The sequence below is a fragment of the Pan troglodytes genome, chromosome 4 (assembly GCF_028858775.2).
Source record: "Pan troglodytes isolate AG18354 chromosome 4, NHGRI_mPanTro3-v2.0_pri, whole genome shotgun sequence".
In the NCBI taxonomy this organism is placed as follows: domain Eukaryota; kingdom Metazoa; phylum Chordata; class Mammalia; order Primates; family Hominidae; genus Pan; species Pan troglodytes.
Genome location: NC_072402.2, coordinates 43,345,357 through 43,365,699, shown reverse-complemented (window position 1 = coordinate 43,365,699; position 20,343 = coordinate 43,345,357). Strand labels below are relative to the sequence as shown.

General features: G+C 39.3%; 1 long non-coding RNA gene across 7 annotated transcripts in view; it reads right to left on the bottom strand.

Moving 5' to 3' along the window:
• The window catches only part of LOC104006409 (uncharacterized), a 240,545-nt gene that overhangs the window by 114,451 nt on the left and 105,751 nt on the right, over nucleotides 1–20,343 (bottom strand). For 6 of the 7 annotated variants that reach the window (XR_002943902.3, XR_008547959.2, XR_010157217.1 and 3 more), the window contains 2 exons: nucleotides 3,056–3,287; nucleotides 30–211 (listed from right to left, as the gene is read on the bottom strand). This is a non-coding gene — a long non-coding RNA (uncharacterized LOC104006409). Of the gene's footprint in view, nucleotides 1–29; nucleotides 212–3,055; nucleotides 3,288–6,111; nucleotides 6,196–20,343 lie in introns of all 7 variants that reach the window. The other variant, XR_010157218.1, reaches the window with a different exon arrangement.

Genomic DNA, 20,343 nt, shown 5'->3' with positions numbered 1-20,343 from the left:
TTCTGTGTTGAACACTAGCACAGACGTACCTGGTCCAGGGCTGTGGGGGAGACTCCACCTTCCTCAACACGTCCCTCTTATCTCTAATCCAAGGCTGTGGCTCTGCTAACCGCTGCTTCCCAGTCAGTGGGAAGGTGGAAAGAGGAATACTGGAGCAAACCGCTTCCCTTTCTCTTTCTTTAGCAACTTTTCATCTTGAAAAATTTCAACTCTATAGAAAAAAAAGGAAAGACAAAAAAATGGAACCAAGAGCTTTTCACCCAGATTGATTAATTGTGGACATTTTGCTACATTTACGCTATCTCTCCCAGCCCATTAGAAACATTATAAATGAAAATAGTTCACTTGATGAGGTAAAATATTGAGGATAACTTTTTTATTCCCTTTATTGTCAGAATGTTTGTCCCGCAAACACACAGCACACAAGAAAAAACTTTTTTAAAAACATAAACACATGAAAGCCACAACACAAATGTGGCCAGCCTAGTTTCTCCATACGACATAGAGATAGAGTAAACAGAGAGGCAACTGGGATAGAAACAGGATGAACTTTGGAGGCTGGATGCAAGCCGCAGCTCCACTACTTTCTGAGCTTTGTGATAATTGGGCAAATTACTTAGCCTCCCTGAGCTTCCATTTCCTCCTGGGTAAAATGTATAGGAATTATTAAAGATCTGTATTTCCAATGATTCTAATTTAGTAGGTCCAAGGAATCTGCCAAAAATCTGCCTTTTTAACAAGTTCAATGTAGGTGGTTCACAGAACACATTCTGAGAAACATTGAGTAGAAGGAAGTTAGCTAAGGAATTTCTAAAATGGGGGAAAGAGACCTCAAGCCCTTTACAATGTCTCTTCGGCTTTTCCTTCCCCCACTATACCCCCTTCCCCTTCCCCTTCCCTTATCTTCTCCCGCCTTGGAGGCACCACAGTTTTACCTCTCTGGCTCCAGTTTGGTCTTCTCCAAGTGAAGTCCTCCTATATCATCTTCTTTACCCTACATCCCACCCCCAATTCATCCAAGTTTTCCCACCAGTCTCTAACATAAAGCTCATGCTTCAGACAGCCCTGTCTGCACCTACAACACCTCCCACTTGCCCTTACTCTCTGCCTCCTGTTCAGAGCCCATCTCGGGTCCTCCTCTTCCAAGAAACCCTCCCTCATTATTCCCACCACCCTGAGATCCCCACTCCTTAAACGGTTTAGCATTTAACTCTACTTTGCATTATTCTCCTGGCCCCCTTGTTTTATTCTGAGCAGCTCTAAATAAGCTCTGAGCCCCTTGAGGAGCAGTGATCTCTCTTTCCTCATATTCTCTGTGACACTTAGCATACTACTAGACACATAGTAGGCACCAACTCAACCTAAACTGACTGGCCGATTACTTAACTGACTTATTCAGGACGTCTAGATGAGATCACAGAAAGCAGCTCTGAAAGGGTGAGAACAAGTGTGGAGCTTATAGGTTGATGAACCCACTTAGGGGCTCTTGAGTAGCGTTGACCAATCTTTGAGGCTGTTTTAAATAATGAGCTGTTAAGTGGCAAGATAAAAGTAGAGTTCACAATAAAATCTAAAATGAATGAAAAGCAATGGGGAAACAGCTGCTGTCTCATGCTCTGTTGTCTCTTTGATGAGTTTCAATTAAAAATAGCCTTAATACATAAAATTCCCTGGCGAGTTCCCTTTATTGTCCCTTTAATGTGTTACTAAGGAGTTATTGGTATCATTTCATGGCTCCAGCACAAATGCCTCTAGGATTTATTGCTAGGTTCACATCTCTGCTCTTTTATAGATTTCTTCCAAGAAGGGCTTGAATACAGGGCCCCCATTATACGTCCCTTGTGGTAGTTTGGCTACAGCAAGCTGCATCAGCAAATGGCAATAAAGCTCACCAAGGCAACAACGATTACTCACCAGCAGAGTTTGATTTAGAGCAGAATGTTTCTAGAAAGATTCTGATGTAACCCTTTTACTTCCATCTCCCAAGAACATAGAAATGGAAAAATCAATTACAGCTCTCGGGTTTCATATGTTGCTGAGTTTTGCCATAGCAGGAGGCGGGATGGTAAAAAATACACACACACACACACACACACACCCCCGCACACACACTTCTCTTTAGACAAAGCCATTTTGCAAATAACTAAAAAACAGAGTGCTTCCAAAAAAGGTGGTATGTTTAATTAAGACAAATTACAAAGAAGTACTATTAGAGAGACCTTATTTTTATTTAAGGGCTTAAAAAAGCTTAAATCACAAACTCTTAGTTATGTCAACAGGCTGTCAATAAAAATCAGTAGGCTGGGGTCACTAGAGTCACTAGCGCACTCATCAGTCCTGGGTCTTTAACCAGTGGCCATCGTCAAATCTCATTAGCTCGCTCTATATCCAGAGTGGAGACACCATCTATCAGTTACTGTTACTTCGTGACAAACCATACGAAAGAGAGCTTTAAATCCACCTGTGCTTTAAGCCTGGGAAAGAGAGGATAAATGTCCTCGGATATCAGCTCCAACAGAGAAAGTGTCTGCAGAAGGCAACAGGATGATTGTGTATGGGTTGGGCTGGGTGGCTGTTTTGTTTAAATTAACCAATGATTGCTGACTTCATTCTACAGACCTGACTTGCCCTTTCTGGATGTTTCCTAATCTCACTCTCCATAGGAGACCGAAAAATGAGTGTTGTGAAATTAGCACACGTTTAGTGACATTATAATTAGATAACTTTCCCCCTCGAAAGTCCAACTCCTGAATCACTAAACAGATGTGATGTCTGTTCAATGTTTATCTGACTGTAAAAGCAGAGAACAGAAACAATACACTCCTAATTATGCAATAGGGCATGACTACCCTGACACACAGCCATCAGACACTGCCTTTCTTCATTTTAATACCCTCGGGTATTACAATTTAATAACTCCAGGTATTATTGCCCTTTCTTCTTTTTACAAAAATTAACAGATCATTTGAGCAAACATTTTATTCCCACCTTAGCCAACTTGTACTTATCTAAATGACTGCCATTCAGAATTGTATGATGGACCCCCTCCACCTACCAGATGCTCGGCAAAAGTCTTAGTTCATTAGATTGTCTAATGACCAACAGCAGTGCTTCCCAAACTTTATTGCATTTTCAGATCACCCGAGGATCCTGTTAAATTGTAGCTTCTGATTCAGGAAGTCTGCCGTGGAGCCTGAGAGTCTCCATCTCTAACAAGCTCCCAGGTGATGCTGATGCTGCTGATCTGAGATGCACACATTGAGCACAGATAACCTTGATAATCTTCTCTAAAATTTCCAACAGAAAATAGAAACACAGTTACGTAATTGCATGTGATTTGTTTCCTGAAAGATAACAATGATTATTTTTAAAGAGAGTGGATTTTAAACATGAATTTTAAAACACAGTAGTAATCTCCCTAAATGTTATCTCCATGGATAGACATCTTTTTAGATCTCAGAGAGGTCCTTTGAGGCCAATGAGTATTGACTTCAGGAAGTGATCCAAGGCAGAACACACACAGATTCATTTAAAGCAAAGCTTAAAGCCAATAGTTATCCACAGCTGCACTATTGATGACTGCTTGGCTCTTCCTTTGCAGTAAATGTACATAAACAAATCGAAATATGCTCTCTTTATTTTTGAAAACCTCTTCCTGAGAATAGGATTCAAGTTCACGTTCTCACCTATAGCATCTGCTGTGCAAAGTTTATTTAAGTGTGACGTACTTAAATAAGATTTCTGAAATTACTAAAATTAACTCCCTTCGAAATTTATTAGCCTAATATAGATTCAACTATGGAGATAAATGTCAAAGATTCACAATATTCTAGTTCACATTTCATGATTTTATGATCCTGTACTTAATAGCAACTTTCTTCTGAGGAGCTCATAACACCTCATATTCATTCTCCCAATAAACTTTTCTGAGTTTGTTAAGACAATGGGTCACATTATAAATTTCTGGATTTGCAAGGTTAATATCTAAAGGCAATATAATTTTTCTATAATTCGGGTAAGTAGATACTAAATAGAACATCTATGTTGAATATGATTCTCTTATTGAGTATAATTAAACTTTCCAAAAGAGTGGTTAACACCATTAGACTCACAGATACTAGCATAATTTCCTATACACACAAGGAACATTGTAATAAAACAGCTGAATATATTCATTCCACAGATAACTAACATCTGGAATAATAATAATAATAACTATTGTTTATAATAAATCATGGACTATTCTGAACATTTTACATATAAGTTGTTATTCTTTAAAACAACTTTATATGATAGATGTTATTATTACACCCATTTCACAGATAAAGTGAAATGCTGAGAGGCTGAATAATCAACCCAAAGTTATAAAACTAGTAAGTACTAAAGCCAGAATCCAACCAAACCCAGGCAGCCTAACTTTTGTGCTCAAGCTCTACCATATGCCAGACACCATCCTAGGCAATGATGATCAAAATTAAAGGTGCTTATGGGAACGGCAATGTGTTGTATTCACAGCATCTCCACTGATGCAGAGCTCACTTCGCCCTATCAGTAGTCATTATGTCCTTCTTTTCAGCTGAGCTCAAATTTGGCCTGACAGCCTTTCTCAACCCAGAGTTCCAAGGCAGCCATTATCAACTAGAGATGGTACATGAATCAAAATTTATTTGCCACGCCTGATTGTGTGCACAGAGCACAATCATTTCCTAATCTTTAAATACTTGTATTTCAAATGCTTATTCACAAGTTGGTATAGGTTGCACCAGGGAATTTTCAAATCAAAATTCTTTACAAATGCCCTATACAGGCTTTAATATTTCTTTAGCCTAAGAATTTGGGAAGGACGCTTACCTGCCTGAAATCCTATATTATTTTTTAAATCTACTATCTATAGGAAAAATTAAAATTAGAATCCTATATCCTAAAAATGGGAATGATAGACACTGGGGACTACTAGAGAGGAGGAGATAGAAAGTGGGGAAAGGGCTGAAAAACTACCTGTTGAGTACTGTGCTTACCACCTGGGTAATGATTTCAGTTTATCCAAACCTCAGCATTACACAATATACCTTTGTAACAAACCCGCACATGTACTCTGCTCTAAAATAGAAGTAGAAAAAGAAAAAAAAATTGAATCCTATGTCCTACAATATAAATACATTCAGATTTTTAAATTTTTGTTTAAAAAAACATACTGGAAAAAATATGAGATTACATTTTTACAATCTTGAGGGGAACAAACATTTCTCAAGCATGATGAAAGTCCACAAACAACATAGAAAGACAGATTTAACTACACAAAATTGCAAAACTTCTTTACAACCAGGATACTACAAGCAAAGTTAAAAAACAAATGCCATCATTTCTGGATAGCTGAGATAATGGTGGCTACCTAAATCTGAATCTCTCCACACATCCTCCCAAAAACAACATAGGTCAAAAAGAAGAAAAAAGATACATACACAAATTCCACACCTTCATCAAAACCAGTAACACTACAAACTTTAAATTATCTGTAATTAACAAAAAAAAGTATGTACAGACACACTATACTAAATCTTCCACTACAAACCTTAGCAGAGATTGATCAGGGGAAAGAGGATCTCCAGAAAATCTGGGAGGAAGAGAGAAGAGGGGATTAAGCTAAAATAGCTCCCAGAAAGAGAAAGCCCATCTTCAATGTCAAAATACTGAAAGAGAGTTTTTGTGGATAAGAATACAGACAACAAGGAAGAAACTGAAAAGTGACATGAGATTCAGGGAGGCAGTTCTGGAAAGGCTGGGGAAGAAAAAGACAAAGGAAAAGTAGAGGTGATCTTTGGAGACTGCGTGGAGAATGCAAAAAGAAACAAGAGGGAAAGATTTAGGAACCTGCAAGACAAAAGAATACAAAAATAATCAAAGGACACACAAAATTATTAGGGCTAAATAATTCTTTATTATGGGGGGGGTGTCTATCTTGTGCATTTGTAGGATATTTGGCAATATCCCTGGCCTCTACCTACTAGATGTCATTAGCACCCTACCCCTAGATATGACAACCAAAAATGTCTCCAGACATTGTCAAATTCCCCTGAGGGGCATAGTCACATCCCATTGAGAACCACTGACCTAGAGCAATGATTTGTGAATTTCTGATTGGTTTGTTTGTTGTTTGAAGTCTCTTCTTTAGATGTTTTGCCTTTTTGTAGTAAACTTTTAAGGGGAAAAAAATAATGAAAATTAAGGAAGGAAAAGATATTTCACTCCTTCGTTCATTTATTTCAAATTCAGTAAGAATTTGTTGAATGTATTGAAAGGTAACAGACATTGTGTAAAAGATGAATAAGTAAGGCAAGCACAACCCAAACTTTTATACTTTTCATATGACTTATTTAATTTAATATTATCATGGATTGATTAACATCTATATTTCTAAGAATTGCTACCACAATTATTTTTAATCTAGGCTCTTAACACACAAGCAAAACACTATATATGTCATTTTGCTACAAATGTTTAGAAAACTCACTGTGGATAACTATTTTTGGTGCTATCATTGAAATTCTCTTTGTACAGTATTGTTAGATATTGCTATGATAATGTTGTGTAACATATAACCATGAAATCTCAGTGGCATACCACGATAGGCATTTATTTAATTTGCACATCGCTGTGTGGGCCAGGGCCCAGCTGATCTAGCCTGGGCTCAGTTTGGGTGGCTCTGTTCCTTGTGCCCCTCACCCTCTTCCACCTATGGGCAGTTGAGAGGAGGCATATTCTTTCATGGTAATGGCAGAGGCACAAGAGAAACAGAATCACAAAAGAATTGGACTCAGAACTGTTACACTGTTGCTTCTGTTCTATTCTCTTCAGCCAGCACAATATCACAGGGCAGAGAAAATATCCTCCACTCACCGGAGTGAAGGGAACTGTAAATTCACATAGCAAAGGACAGAGACACAGCAAGGGTTGAAGGATTAGGGCCAATGCTACCATTTACCACAGCAAGAAAAAAACCTTAATTTTGTTTTCCTATTTCAAAGTTAAGATTTCCAGGCTGGGCACAGTGGCTCACTCCTGTAATCCCAGCACTTTGGAAGGCCAAGGCAGTCAGATCGCTTGAACCCAGGAGTTCGAGACCAGCCTGAGCAACATGGTGAAACCCCATCTCTACAAAAATAGAAAAATTAGCCAGGTGTAGTGGTGCACGCCTGTAGTCCCAGCTACTTGGGAAACTGAGGTAGGAGGATTGCTTGAGCCCAGGAGGTTGAGACTGCAGTGAGCCTTGAGCGTGCCACTGAATTCCAGCCTGGGTGACAAAGCATTACCCTGTATGAAAAAAAGAAAAAAGAAAAAAAAAGATTTCTGAACACAGACTCTTAATTAATCCAATAGCAGAGTAACAGTTTTCAACAATGAAAAAAAATGAAGTCATCAACTTCAGAGGGATTATGATTTCAGTATGCTTTTTTAAGAACAGCAGCAATACCAAATTTATTTTTTTACAGCAATTCATTTCTAAAGACCAACATTTCAATGATAAATGCCAGCAAGTGACTTTTACTATCATCTATACTACACCTTTTAAAGCAATTTTAAGCAAGAAACTTTTTAGATGTCATTATTTATATTCTTTATTTGTTCTTAAAAAGAATTTTTCTGAAACATAACACTTCTTAAAATCAAATATGAATCCCTCAGATTTAGATTTCCACATTCTTTATACTCCAGGGGAAAAAAATAATTGGATTGTGCTTTCTCATTCGTGACCATTTAAATATTCAGTTTCTTAGGTTACATTTTAGTGTGTTTTTATGTTTTATTCAGGACACAATGTTCCAGCAAATATTACAAACCCAAATCAATGGCTTATACTGACATTAAATATGTCATTAACATGCTTGTTTCCAGGAAAGTTCAATGAGAAGACGTCAACAAACCTGCAGAGAAAGGCTTACTGCATTCAAAATAAATGATAGAAGAGGCACCAGAAATAACTTTAAACATTTAGGATGATCAAGAGGAGAAAAAGAAATGTGAAAATATCTAGCTGTCTTGGCAGACAAAAATTATCCCGATTTCCATATACACAGAGCTAGCAACAAAACAAAGTGTATGTCATTTTCCACAGCAATCACGCTGTTCCTTTCATCTCTGGGACTTAGATGTTCACAATGTAATGTGACTAACACCTTAGGTCCCTGGTCTCTAATGTCCGTGTCACCACAAGCCACAGCAGGATCCCACAGTGCAGCATTTCCAGAAAACAGCACTGAAAGATCAGCAACTCAGATAGAGGCACCAAAAAGAAGATACCATATGTCAGGTTATAGAATTTTTTCATCTCTTTTTCATTCATTCACTTACTGAACAGAGAACGTTTACTAGCCATGCCTTTGAAAGGTAACACATGTCCCACTGGCTGGGATTGACCTTGAAAATGAAGAGGGAGAGAAGGCTGGGGCTAGCCCAACGATGTTGAGCAAGTGAGAACTTCTTAGTATTCAGAAATAAGGGGGGGATGGCATCTGCTGAGGTGGCCTGTGAACTTTAGTCTGTAGAAAGGTTTGGCAATACACCTTTGGCCTACGGTGCTTTAAAGAAAGTTTCAGATTAGAGGAGGATGTGCTGGTGGCAGGGGGTCATGAACACTGACAGCAGAGAGAGGGGCCTGAAGAACTTGAAGAACAGACCAAAATCCCAGGTATAAACTCAATCACTTATACTCATCTGAGTTCATTTTTGAGGCTGTCTCATAATAATTCATATTCACAATGATGACCCAGAGTCACTCAGAAGGTATTGAATTGTGTTCAATTCACTCTTTTTAAAAATGCAAAATAAGTAAAATTCTTTTTTAAAAGATTTTAATGAAAAGTTGTTACATATTTTTAAGAGCTGTATTGAGGCATAATTAATGAACAATATAATCCATATATGTAAAGTGTACATTATTGGAGGTTTTGATATATGAATATATCTGTAAAACCATCCCAAAAATTATGAAAATGAGCATACTTATTACCTCCAAAAGATTATTCACACCCCTTTGTAATGCCTTTTTCCTGCATATCTCCGCCCCATGAACAATCTCTGGGCAACTACTGATCTGCTGTCACTGTAGATTAGTTTTCATTTTCTATAATTTTGCATAAATGGAATCATACACTATCTAATCTTTTTGTTTGGCTTCTTCCAGTCAATGCGATTGTTTTGAAATCCATCCATATTGCTGTGTGTATCAATAGTTAATTTTTTTCAAATTGCTGAATAGAATTCCATTATGTGAACATACTATAATTTGTTTACCCTTTTACCTGTTGATGGATATATTATAATTGTTTCCAGCTTGGGGCTATTAAAAATAAAGTTCTTGAAAACATTTATGTATAACTCTTGGTATGGAGATATGCTCGTTTCTCTTGGATTAATACCTTAGAAAGGAATGACTGGATTAGACAGTAGGTATATGTTTAACATTTTCAGAAATTATTTTTAGAAATTGTTTTCCAAACTGACTGTAGTATTTTCCATTTCTTCCAGCAGTAGATGAGAGTTCCAGTTACTTCATATCTATACCAACACATGGTAGAGAGTCAGTCATTTTCATTTTAGATATTCTAACAAGTCTGTAGTGGTATCTGAATGTAGTTTTAATTTGTATTTTCCTAGTAACGAATGAGGTTCAGCATATTTTCATGTGCTTATTTCCCATACATATATATTTTTTGGTAAAACTACTATCCAAATATGTTGTCCATTTTTTAATTGCGTTGTTTGTTTTCTTATTATTAGTCTTTGAAAGTTCTTTATATATTATTTGTACATGTCCTTTATCAGATATATGATCTGCAAATATTTCCTCCCCATCTGTGGCTTGTCTTTTTATTCTCTTTTTTTTCTGTCTTTTTAAAAATTTTTTTTTATTATACTTTAAGTTCTAGGGTACATGTGCACAACATGTTTGTCACATATGTATACATGCGCCATGTTGGTGTTCTGCACCCATTAACTCATCATTTAGCATTAGGTATATCTCTAATGCTATCCCTCCCCCATCCCCCCACCACATGACAGGCCCCGGTGTGTGATGTTCCCCTTCCTGTGTCCAAGTGTTCTCATTTTTCAATTCCCAACTATGAGTGAGAACAAGTGGTGTTTGTTTTTTTGTCCTTGTGATAGTTTGCTGAGAGTGATGGTTTCCAGCTTCATCCATGTCCCTACAAAGGACATGAACTCATGCTTTTTTATGGCTGCATGGTATTCCATGGTGTATATGTGCCACAATTTCTTAATCCAGTCTATCATTGATGGACATTTGGGTTGGTTCCAAGTCTTTGCTATTGTGAATAGTGCTGCAATAAACATACATGTGCATGTGTCTTTATGGCAGCATGATTTATAATCCTTTGGGTATATACCCAGTAATGGGATGGCTGGGTCAAATGGTATTTCTAGTTCTAGATCCTTGAGGAATCGCCACACTGTCTTCCACAATGGTTGAACTAGTTTACAGTCCCACCAGCAGTGTAAAAGCGTTCCTATTTCTCCACATCCTCTCCAGCACCTGTTGTTTCCTGACTTTTTAATGATCACCATTCTAACTGGTGTGAGATGGTATCTCACTGTGGTTTTGATTTGCATTTCTCTGATGGCCAGTGATGATGAATATTTTTTCATGTGTCTGTTGGCTGCATAAATGTCTTCTTTTGAGAAGTGTCTGTTCATATCCTTTGCCCACTTTTTGATGGGGTTGTTTATTTCTTGTAAATTTGTTTGAGTTCTTTGTAGATTCTGGATATTAGCCCTTTGTCAGATGAGTAGATTGCAAAAATTTTCTCCCCTTCTGTAGGTTGCCTCTGATGGCAGTTTCTTTTGCTGTGCAGAAGCTCTTTAGTTTAATGAGATCCCATTTGTCAATTTTGGCTTCTGTTGCCATTGCTTTTGGTGTTTTAGACGTGAAGTCCTTGCCCATGCCTAAGTCCTGAATGGTATTGCCTAGGTTTTCTTCTAGGGTTTTTATGGTTTTAGGTCTAAGATTTAAGTCTTTAATCCATCTTGAATTAATTTTTGTATAAGGTGTAAGGTAGGGATCCAGTTTCAGCTTAGCCAGTTTTCCCAGCACCATTTATTAAATAGGGAATCCTTTCCCCATTTCTTGTTTTTCTCAGGTTTGTCTAAGATCAGATGGTTGTAGATCTGTGGTATTATTCCTGAGGGCTCTGTTCTGTTCCATTGGTCTATATCTCTGTTTTGGTACTAGTATCATGCTGTTTTGGTTACTATAGCCTTGTAGTATAGTTTGAAGTCAGGTAGCGTGATGCCTCTAGCTTTGTTCTTTTGGCTTAGGATTGTCTTGGCAATGCGGGTGCTTTTTTGGTTCCATATGAACTTTCAAGTAGTTTTTTCCAATTCTGTGAAGAAAGTCATTGGTAGCTTGATGGGGATGGCATTGAATCTATAAATTACCTTGGGCAGTATGGCCATTTTCACGATATTGATTCTTCCTATCCATGAGCATGGAATGTTCTTCCATTTGTTTGTGTCTTCTTTTATTTCGTTGAGCAGTGGTTTGTAGTTCTCCTTGAAGAGGTCCTTCACATCCCTTGTAAGTTGGATTCCTAGGTATTTTATTCTCTTTGAAGCAATAGTGAATGGGAGTTCACTCATGATTTGGCTCTCTGTTTGTCTGTTATTGGTGTATAAGAATGCTTGTGATTTTTGCACATTGACTTTGTATTCTGAGACTTTGCTGAAGTTGCTTATCAGCTTAAGGAGATTTTGGGCTGAGACGATGGGGTTTTCTAAATATACAATGATGTCATCTGCAAACAGGGACAATTTGACTTCCTCTTTTCCTAATTGAATACCCTTTATTTCTTTCTCCTGCCTGATTGCCCTGGCCAGAACTTCCAACACTATGTTGAATAGGAGTGGTGAGAGAGGGCTTCCCTGTCTTGTGCCAGTTAAGGATCTTTTGAAAAGAAGAAGTTCTTAGTTTTAGTGAAGTTCAGTTTAATTTGTTTTTTTATATATCATGTTTTTGGTGTTTCATGAAGAAATATTTGCCTAATTTTGCCAGGTGCAGTGGCTCACGCCTGTAATCCCAGCTGTTTGGGAGGCCAAGGCAGGCGGATTGCTTGAGCTCAGGAGTTCAAGACCAACCTGGGCAAAATGAGGAAATCTTGTCTCTACTAAAAATACAAAAAATTAGCTGGACATGATGGTGTGCTCCTGTAATCCCAGCTACTTGGAGGGCTGAGGCAGGAGAATCTCTTGAACCTGGGAGATGGAGGTTGCAGTAAGCCAAGATCACACCACTGCACTCTAGTCTGGGTGACAGAGTGAGACCTGTCTCAAAAAAAAGGGAAGGGAAAGGAAGGGAAGGGAGGGGAGGGGACGTGAGGGGAGGGACGGGGAGGGAAGGGGAGGGAAGGGGAGGGAAGGGGAGGGAAGGGGAGGGAAGGGAAGGGCCTAATTTAAGGCCAGAAAGAGTTTTCTCCCCATGTTTTCTTAATCACCAAATCAATCTGGTTCAACTTTTATGTAACAAAGCTGAGTTGTTTTTCAGTTGCCACAGACCGCCCCCAGGCTGAAGGTCATGTAACCTGAGCATACCCAGATGAACTAAGCCTGCAGCGATGAGCAGAACATAAGTGCTTGGACCAAGAAACAGGGGCCAAATTAAGATGCAGAAGGCAAATGGCAGGATCAAGGATTCAATCAGATCAAGCCCTGGTGTCACCCCATTGTAGAAGCCAGTCAAATTAGACCTCCCAGCATCACCTCATTGCAAGATCCAATCACATCATGCCTCATTATCCTCTGCCTATAAAATCTGCCCTGAACCCCAGCTCCAGATTTGAGCCAGGCACTGATCTCTTTGCTCAACAGCCTTGCCACAAACTTTTCTCTGTACAAAAACCTAGCGCTTCAGTGTTTGGCTTTCAATTGTGTACTGGCAAATGGACCCAGCTCAGTTCAGTGACAGTAAGAGTTTTTAGTTTCAGGTTTTACATTTAGGTCCATGATCCCTTTTGAGTTAATTTTTGTGTATAATATCAGGGGTTCTTTCATATCCCATTGTAACACCACCATTTTTTGAAATGAGTATCTTTCCTCCTTGAATTGTCTCTGCTATTTAGTCAAAATCAGGTTGACCCCATATGTGTAGTTCTATTTCTGGACTCTATATTCTGCTGTGCTGATCTATTTGTCTATTTTTATGCCAGTACCATACTGACCTTGATTACTATAAGACTTTAAAATCTTATAAGGTAGTGTTAGCCTTCTACTTTCTCCTTTCTAAAGTTCTTTGGCTGTTTGCATTTTCATATAACTTTTAGATTCAGCTTGTCAATTTCTACGTAAAATTTTCTGGAATTTAGATTGATAGATTGCATTGAATCTATCAATCAATTTGGGGACAATTGAAATTTCTAAAATACTGAGTCTCTGATCCATGAAGACATTATCTCTCTCTGTTTGTTTAGGTCTTCTTTAATCCCTCTCACCAATATTTTATAGTTTTCAGTGCACAGGTCTTGCACATCTTTTGTCAGATTTATCCCTAAATATTTCATGATTTTCATGATTTTAATTCTATTATAAATAATATTATTTTAAAATTTTAATTCCACATTATTTGTTGCTAGTAAATATAAATGCAATTTTAATTGTATATTGATCTTGTATCCTGCAAACTTGCTAACTTACTTATTCATTCTAGTGACTTTTTTGTAGAGTCCATAAAATTGTCCACATAGATGATCTATGAATAAAAACTAATTTACTACTTCTGTTCTAATCTAGACGCTTTTTATTTTTTTCTTGCTTTACTGAATGGACTACAACCTCCAGTTCAATAGAAGTATAATAACAGATAACCTTGTTTTGTTTCTATCTCAGGAAGAAAGCATTTTAAGTATGATGTTAGTTTTGTTTTTCATAAATGTCCTTAATCAAAATGAGGATGTTTCTCTTCTATTCCTAGTTTGCTAAGATTATTTTTTTAATCAGGAATGGTTATTAGACTTTGTCAAATGCTCTTTCTGCATCTTTTGAGATGATCATATGATTATTATTTTTAAATTTGTTTTAATATGGTGAATTATTTTCATTAATTTTCAAATGTTAAACCAATCTTGCATTCCTGGGATAAACCTCTCTTGGTAATGATATGTATTCCTTTTATATATTGTAGGGTTTGATTTTCTATATTTCATGAAGAATATTGGTTTTGTCAAGAGTTGAACTGAGTTGGAGAGTGCTTAGCTTCTGGATGTCAGAGTAGCCATTAAGACAAACCAAGATGAAAATAACATTGAAGCCTTGAATCCAAGCTTGTCCAATCCATGGCCCACAGGCTGTGTGTGGCCCAGGATGGCTTTGAATATGGCCCAACAAAACTTGTAAACTTTCTTAAAACATTATGACATTTTCTTGCTTTTTTTTTTTTTAGCTCATCAGCTGTCATTAGTGTCAGTGTATTTTATGTGTGGCCCAAGACAATTCTTCTTCCAATGTGGCCCAGGGAAGCCAAAAGATTAGACACCCCTAACTGAATCACTTACTGCAATAGTATAAGCAAGAGGCCAAACAGGAGAAAGTGCTGGTTCCCTCAATGTCCCCTTTTTGCCCTATAGAATGACATCCAGTTGGGGTCAGATGTCTCAGCATGGACTGAGGGACATTGTCTCATGGTCAAGGGCTCGCCATATAAAAGGCTCCTACCATTCTATGGGACCCAGAGGGTGGGGAGGGAGGGTAAAGGGGAAGGACCAGAGTAGAAAAGTACTGAGTACTGAGTCAGAGTGGGGAAAAGTGTCTTCAAATCCTCCCCAACTCCACTTTCCAATGAGGAGGGAGGTCTTGGCAGCGATGTCCCAACCAAAGGCCTCTCCAAGTGGCTAGCCAAGGGGCCTGAGTCCTGGACTGCAACTCCCTTCAGAAACTTCAGTGCAAGTCTGGTGTTAGGAGGGCAGCTTTCCTCATGAGACCTGCTAGATAAAACCTTTGTAATTACCTTGGTCAGCCCTAAAAGATCATACATAGAATTTTGGCCAGAGCCAGGCTCCAGATTTGTGATTTTTTTTTTCCTTGTAATGTTTTTGTCAGGTTTTGGTATCAATGCAATTCTAGTTTCATGAAATGAGTTGGAAAGTACTTTCTCCTTTCCAATTTTCTGGAAGAGTTTGTGAAAATTCGTATTGTTTCTTTCTTAAATGTTTGGTAGGATTTACCATTGAAGTTATCTGGTACTGAATTTTTCTTTGCGGGATGTTTTTCACTACAAACTCAAACTTTGTAGATATAGGGATATTTAGGTTATCTATTTCTTCTTGAATGAGCTTTAGTAATTTGTATCTTTCAAGGAATTTGTCCATTTCATCTATATTGTTGAATTTATTGGCAAGAAGTTGTTCATGGTATTCCCTTATTATCCTTTTAATATCCCTGTAATCTGTAGTGACGCCACCTCTCAATCCTAATCAGTCTGGCTAGAGGTTTATCCATTTTATTGACCTTTCAATAAGCTTTTGGTTTCATTAACTTTTCCCTATTATTTTTGTCTTCTGTGTCATTCAATGGTGCTCTGATAATTATTGTTTCCTTATTCTGCCTATCTGTATTTTATTTGCTCTTCTTTTACAGCTTTCTTAAGGTGGAAGCTAAGGTCACTGATTTGAGAACTTTTTTCTGTTCTAACACAGTTATATAGCACTGTATTTTTTTCTCTAAGTCCTGCTTAAGCTGTATGCCACAAATTTTGATATGTTATATTTTCATTTCCTTCAGTTCAAAATACTTTCTAATTTCTCTATTAATTTCTTCTTGGACTCACAGTGTATTTAGAAATGTTTCTTTATCTTCCAAATGTTTGGGGATTTTACAGATATCTTTCAGTTGCTTTCTAATTTCAGTCACTTGTGGTCAGAGAGCATAATGTGTGTGACTTGAATTATTTTAAACGTATTGAGATTTGTTATGTGGTCTAAAATATGCCCTGCCTTGGTGAATGTTCTGTGTACACTTGAAAGAATGTGTATTTTGCTGTCATGAAGTGGAATGTTCTAGAAATATCAAAAAGGTCAAGTTGGTTGATAGTATTAGTTAAGTCTTCTATATTCTTACTGAATTTTAGTCTACTTATTCTAGCAATTTTTGAGATATGACTGTTGAACCTGTCAATTATAGTTTCTGCTGATATGCCTTCAAGTTTCCTAGTCTTTTCTTCTGTAATGTCTAATCTGCCACTAACACAATTTAGTGTGCTTTTGGTCTTATTGTTGCTTTAATCTCTAGAAGTTCAATTTGGGTCTTTTAAAAATATCTTTCATATCTCTACTTAACATGTTCAACCTTTCCTTTAGCTTCTTGAACAGATATAGTTATTGCTGTTTTAACGTCTTGGTCTAGCATTTCTAACATTTGTGTCAGTTTGGGGTCAGTTTCTACTGACAGATTTTTTTTTTTCTTTTTACCTAATTGCAGGTTGTATTTCGTATTTATCACAATCTGGGACATGGTTAAGTTACTTGGAAACTTCAAGTCTTGCTTTCAGGCTTTGTCAGGCAGGACCAGAGTAGCATTTAGGATACAGCTAATTTTGCTGTGCTACTGAGAGAAAATACTTCTTAATACTTCACTGGATACCCTGTGAATTACAACATTTTCCACCACCGCTGGTGGGAGCAGGCACTATTCCCTGTGCCATGTGAGCCCGAGAGGTTGCTCCCTCTAATCATTCTGAGTGGTTATTCCCAGAGCCCAGTTGGGTTTTACATATGCATGAGCTGATCAGTACTCAGCTGAATGCTTGAGGGGACCCTATGCATGTCTCTTGAGTTCTCTGTGCATCTCTCTTTCTCTGGTACTCTGTCCTTGAACTCCAACCACTTGGCTTAACTTACCTGGACTTCCAGCTCCAGCCCCTAGACTCAGGGAGGCTGCCAAGCTCTGTTCTGGATTCTTCTCCCTGTTCCACAGCCTAGACACTGTCTCAAGACAGTAAGCTGGGGCAACTGTAGGGTTCGCCTTGCTTGTTTACTGTCTCTCAAAGGTCACTGTTTTGCCGATCTGATGTCCAATATCCTGAGAACCATTGTTTCATATACTTTGTCCTATTTTTTACTTATTTCAGGCAAGAGAGCAAATCTAATCGTTATTACTTCATCATGACCAGAAGCAAAGGTCCAAAATTTGTCAAATATTTTAATGTCAGCAAAATAGTTTGTTTTTTTAGTATAAATGTATTTTTAAAATCTACACTGCACTCAAGTCTACTTATTTTTCAATTTTGGCAGATAAAACCAGGTTTTCATATAAGCTGTTGTTCATCATGAGACTGTCCAGCTGTAAATACTAGGAAATAATGGACTCTGAACTAAGAGTTGTATAGGTCTAGATACACATTTTCAAGGAGCAATAACAAGAGATCAATAAACAATTAACTTTTTTGAGGAGTCGACATTTTAGATGTTACCAAACTGTTGAACTTTGAATGTCTTCACTAGAGTGGCATCTAACAAAAACTAAGGAAACCTCTGCATGTGGGCACACACCCCTTTAGGGAGCCTTTCTTGGCTTAATTCATTGACTCAGTACAATTTATTGAGCTCCTATTGTCACAGGGTCCTTAGGGTGTCGCTTCACCAACTGGAAATCTCTGTGGCCAGCAGTGCCTCTACTTGGGTTTTGCTTGTGCCCGCTGGCTCATTCTGCCCACTCAGTCCAGCAGCTGCACTCAGCTTGCGCTACTGGCCCAGATCCCACACCTGCCAAGGGTGAGCCAGCTGCAGAGCAGTGAGAGGTGTGTGAGTGAGTGAGTGCAGGGTCTGGCCACTGTGTACAGCCAGGTGTACCAGCTATAGCAGGGCAGGCAGCTCCAGCTGCCAGCACAGGTGCTGGCTCCATGTAAAGCTACAGCTGGACCAGACATACTGCAAGCAGCTTCCGCTGTGGGCACCAGCGTCTGGACATGGAGAACGCAATGGTGCCAGAAAACTCAAAGACACCAGGAACTGCAGAGCCCCAAAGAGGGTGTTACAGCATGCCACGGCCCTGGCTTGGGGAGCTCCAAGGTCTAGGCTCCCAGAAAGGTGGCAGCTCTTCTCTCCTTCTCATCACCTGCAAGGTGGTGAATAGGGAGCATGTTTCAGCCCTGTTTATGTTACAGCTCTTTCAATCTCACCTTTCAGTGGGTCCCAAGTTCTTGTCCCTCATCCAAGAAGAATGAGGTATACAGATAACTGGAGGGTTAGCAAGGCAGCGAGAACTTTACTGAGTAACAGAATAGCTTGCGGGAGACCTGAAGTGAGTGGCTCCTTTCTGCAGACAGGTTGTCCAGCTCTCAACGGAGAGGAGACCTGCAGTGGGTAGGTCCTTTCAGCAGGCAGGTAATCCCAATGAGTGTGCAAGTCTGACTGAGTCTGGGATTTTTATGGGCTCAGAAGGGAGGAAGTGCATATTGAATGGACCATGGGTGGCCACGGGCAGGCCTGGAAAATGCACCATAAGTTCTCGTCCTGGGTCACGGACCCCACCTGGAACTGGCAGCCTGGCCCCAAGGCTGCAGGTCATCCCTGGCTCGAAGGTGGATCTTCACCAGGGACCCACCCCTTCCCTCCTAGAAATCTGTCTGCCTCCTGCAACTATCAACATGCTCTCCATGGTGCCCAGACTGCTTGCACCAAGGGGCACCTACAGGCCTGCTCCGAACTGCCCTCAGCAGCCCCCAGCCTCCCTCCCTGAGCTCACTGGTGCCCAAAGTTTCAGAGGGGGCTGAGGCAGTGTGAGGGCTGGTTGCAACAATGCCTGGGCTTGGCTTCAACTTTGCTCTGAAATTGGAGCAGGCACCAGGAGCAGGGAGAGGCCAGGGAGCAGGAGTGGGCACTTCTGAGCCTGTGGAGAAGGAGAGCTTCCTGGGCTCCCTAGAGTGCAGGGATGCCTGGATCTGGAGCCATGGCTGGGCAGCTGCAGCCCTGCCCAGGATCACAGGGCTCCCATCCCACCAACTCAGTAGGGGGCGAGGCTTCTGCCTGTTCCCAGGCCCTGCCAGCTCCATGGAGTGTACAGCCCCAACCATGCCTCCCCTGCTGCAGTTGGCATTCCCACAGCAGCTGCTCCAGATGGGCCACTGCCACCATCACTACTTACGTGTCAGTGACTATTCAAGGTCCTAGAGATAGAGCAGGAAATAAGACAAGGATCTCAATCTTCATGGAACTTTATTTTACCCACAATAAGAAAACATTCAACAGCTCTGTTAAGAAAAAATAGGTCAGAGTAAAAGAGTAAAGAACGTCTGTAGATAATATTTTAAATGGAGCTATCATGGACAGCCTCTATAAGAAGGTTACATTGGATTTAAGAGAAATGAGAAAGGAAGCCATGCAAGATTCAGCGAAGAGTATTCGGTGAAAGGAAATAGAAAGTACAAATACCCTGTGGCAGAAATGAGTTGGGTTTATTTTAACATTCTTTTTTAATAAAAATGTAAATTCTTTCCAATGAGTACAAGCCAAGGTTTAATTTAATATTCTGATAGAAATATAATCTAAAATCAACAGTAACTACACTACTTAATGTTGTTTACCTACATGCATTCATTCATATTTTCATTCATATCATAAACTACATATCAAGCACCCTGCTGTGTATGGAAATGCAAAGATGTGTTGCCCCAAAAAAATCCTCACATTCGGTGGCAGTGAACTGAGATCGCAGCTTTGCATTCCAGCCTGGGCAACAAGAGAGAAACTCCATCTCAAAAACAAAAACAAAAACAAAAAAAACCCCTCACATCCACAACTTAGTAGGAGAGGTTTTAAGACATGTATAATAAGCAATGATTGTAACAGTGGGGATAATGGGTCTTCCAGTTTAAGACCCCAAAGGAAATATTAATTCTGAGAGGTCAGACCGTCTTGCTCACATCTGAATGGCCCCCTGGGCCCTATGTAGGTGAAAGGTAAGAAAGTGTGCTTAGGCATGAAAGAGATGAGGGGCAGCATGATTTGTGTAAAGTTGAGAAGTAGCAGTTGAAAGAGAAGAGCAATTTTTCACAGATCAAAGAGCATGCCCTTCTGCACTGCCCCTCTGGGTTCATGCCCAAGTTCTTAGGAAGAAGAGATACATAAAAAGGTAAAAAGGTATTTACTGCTGACATCTCTTTAAGAAACCAGAGCATCAGGCTGTGATTCTTGGAGAAGTAGTTTACACTGGGTCCTCCTTCACTGAAGTGACTACTGCCACTTTAACAGGGAATAGAAATGGGGAGAGAGATGAAGCAGCCAGAGCCACCATGAACAGAGACCCAGACCCACATCCACCAAGGCCAAGAGTCAGAGCAGACCCAAT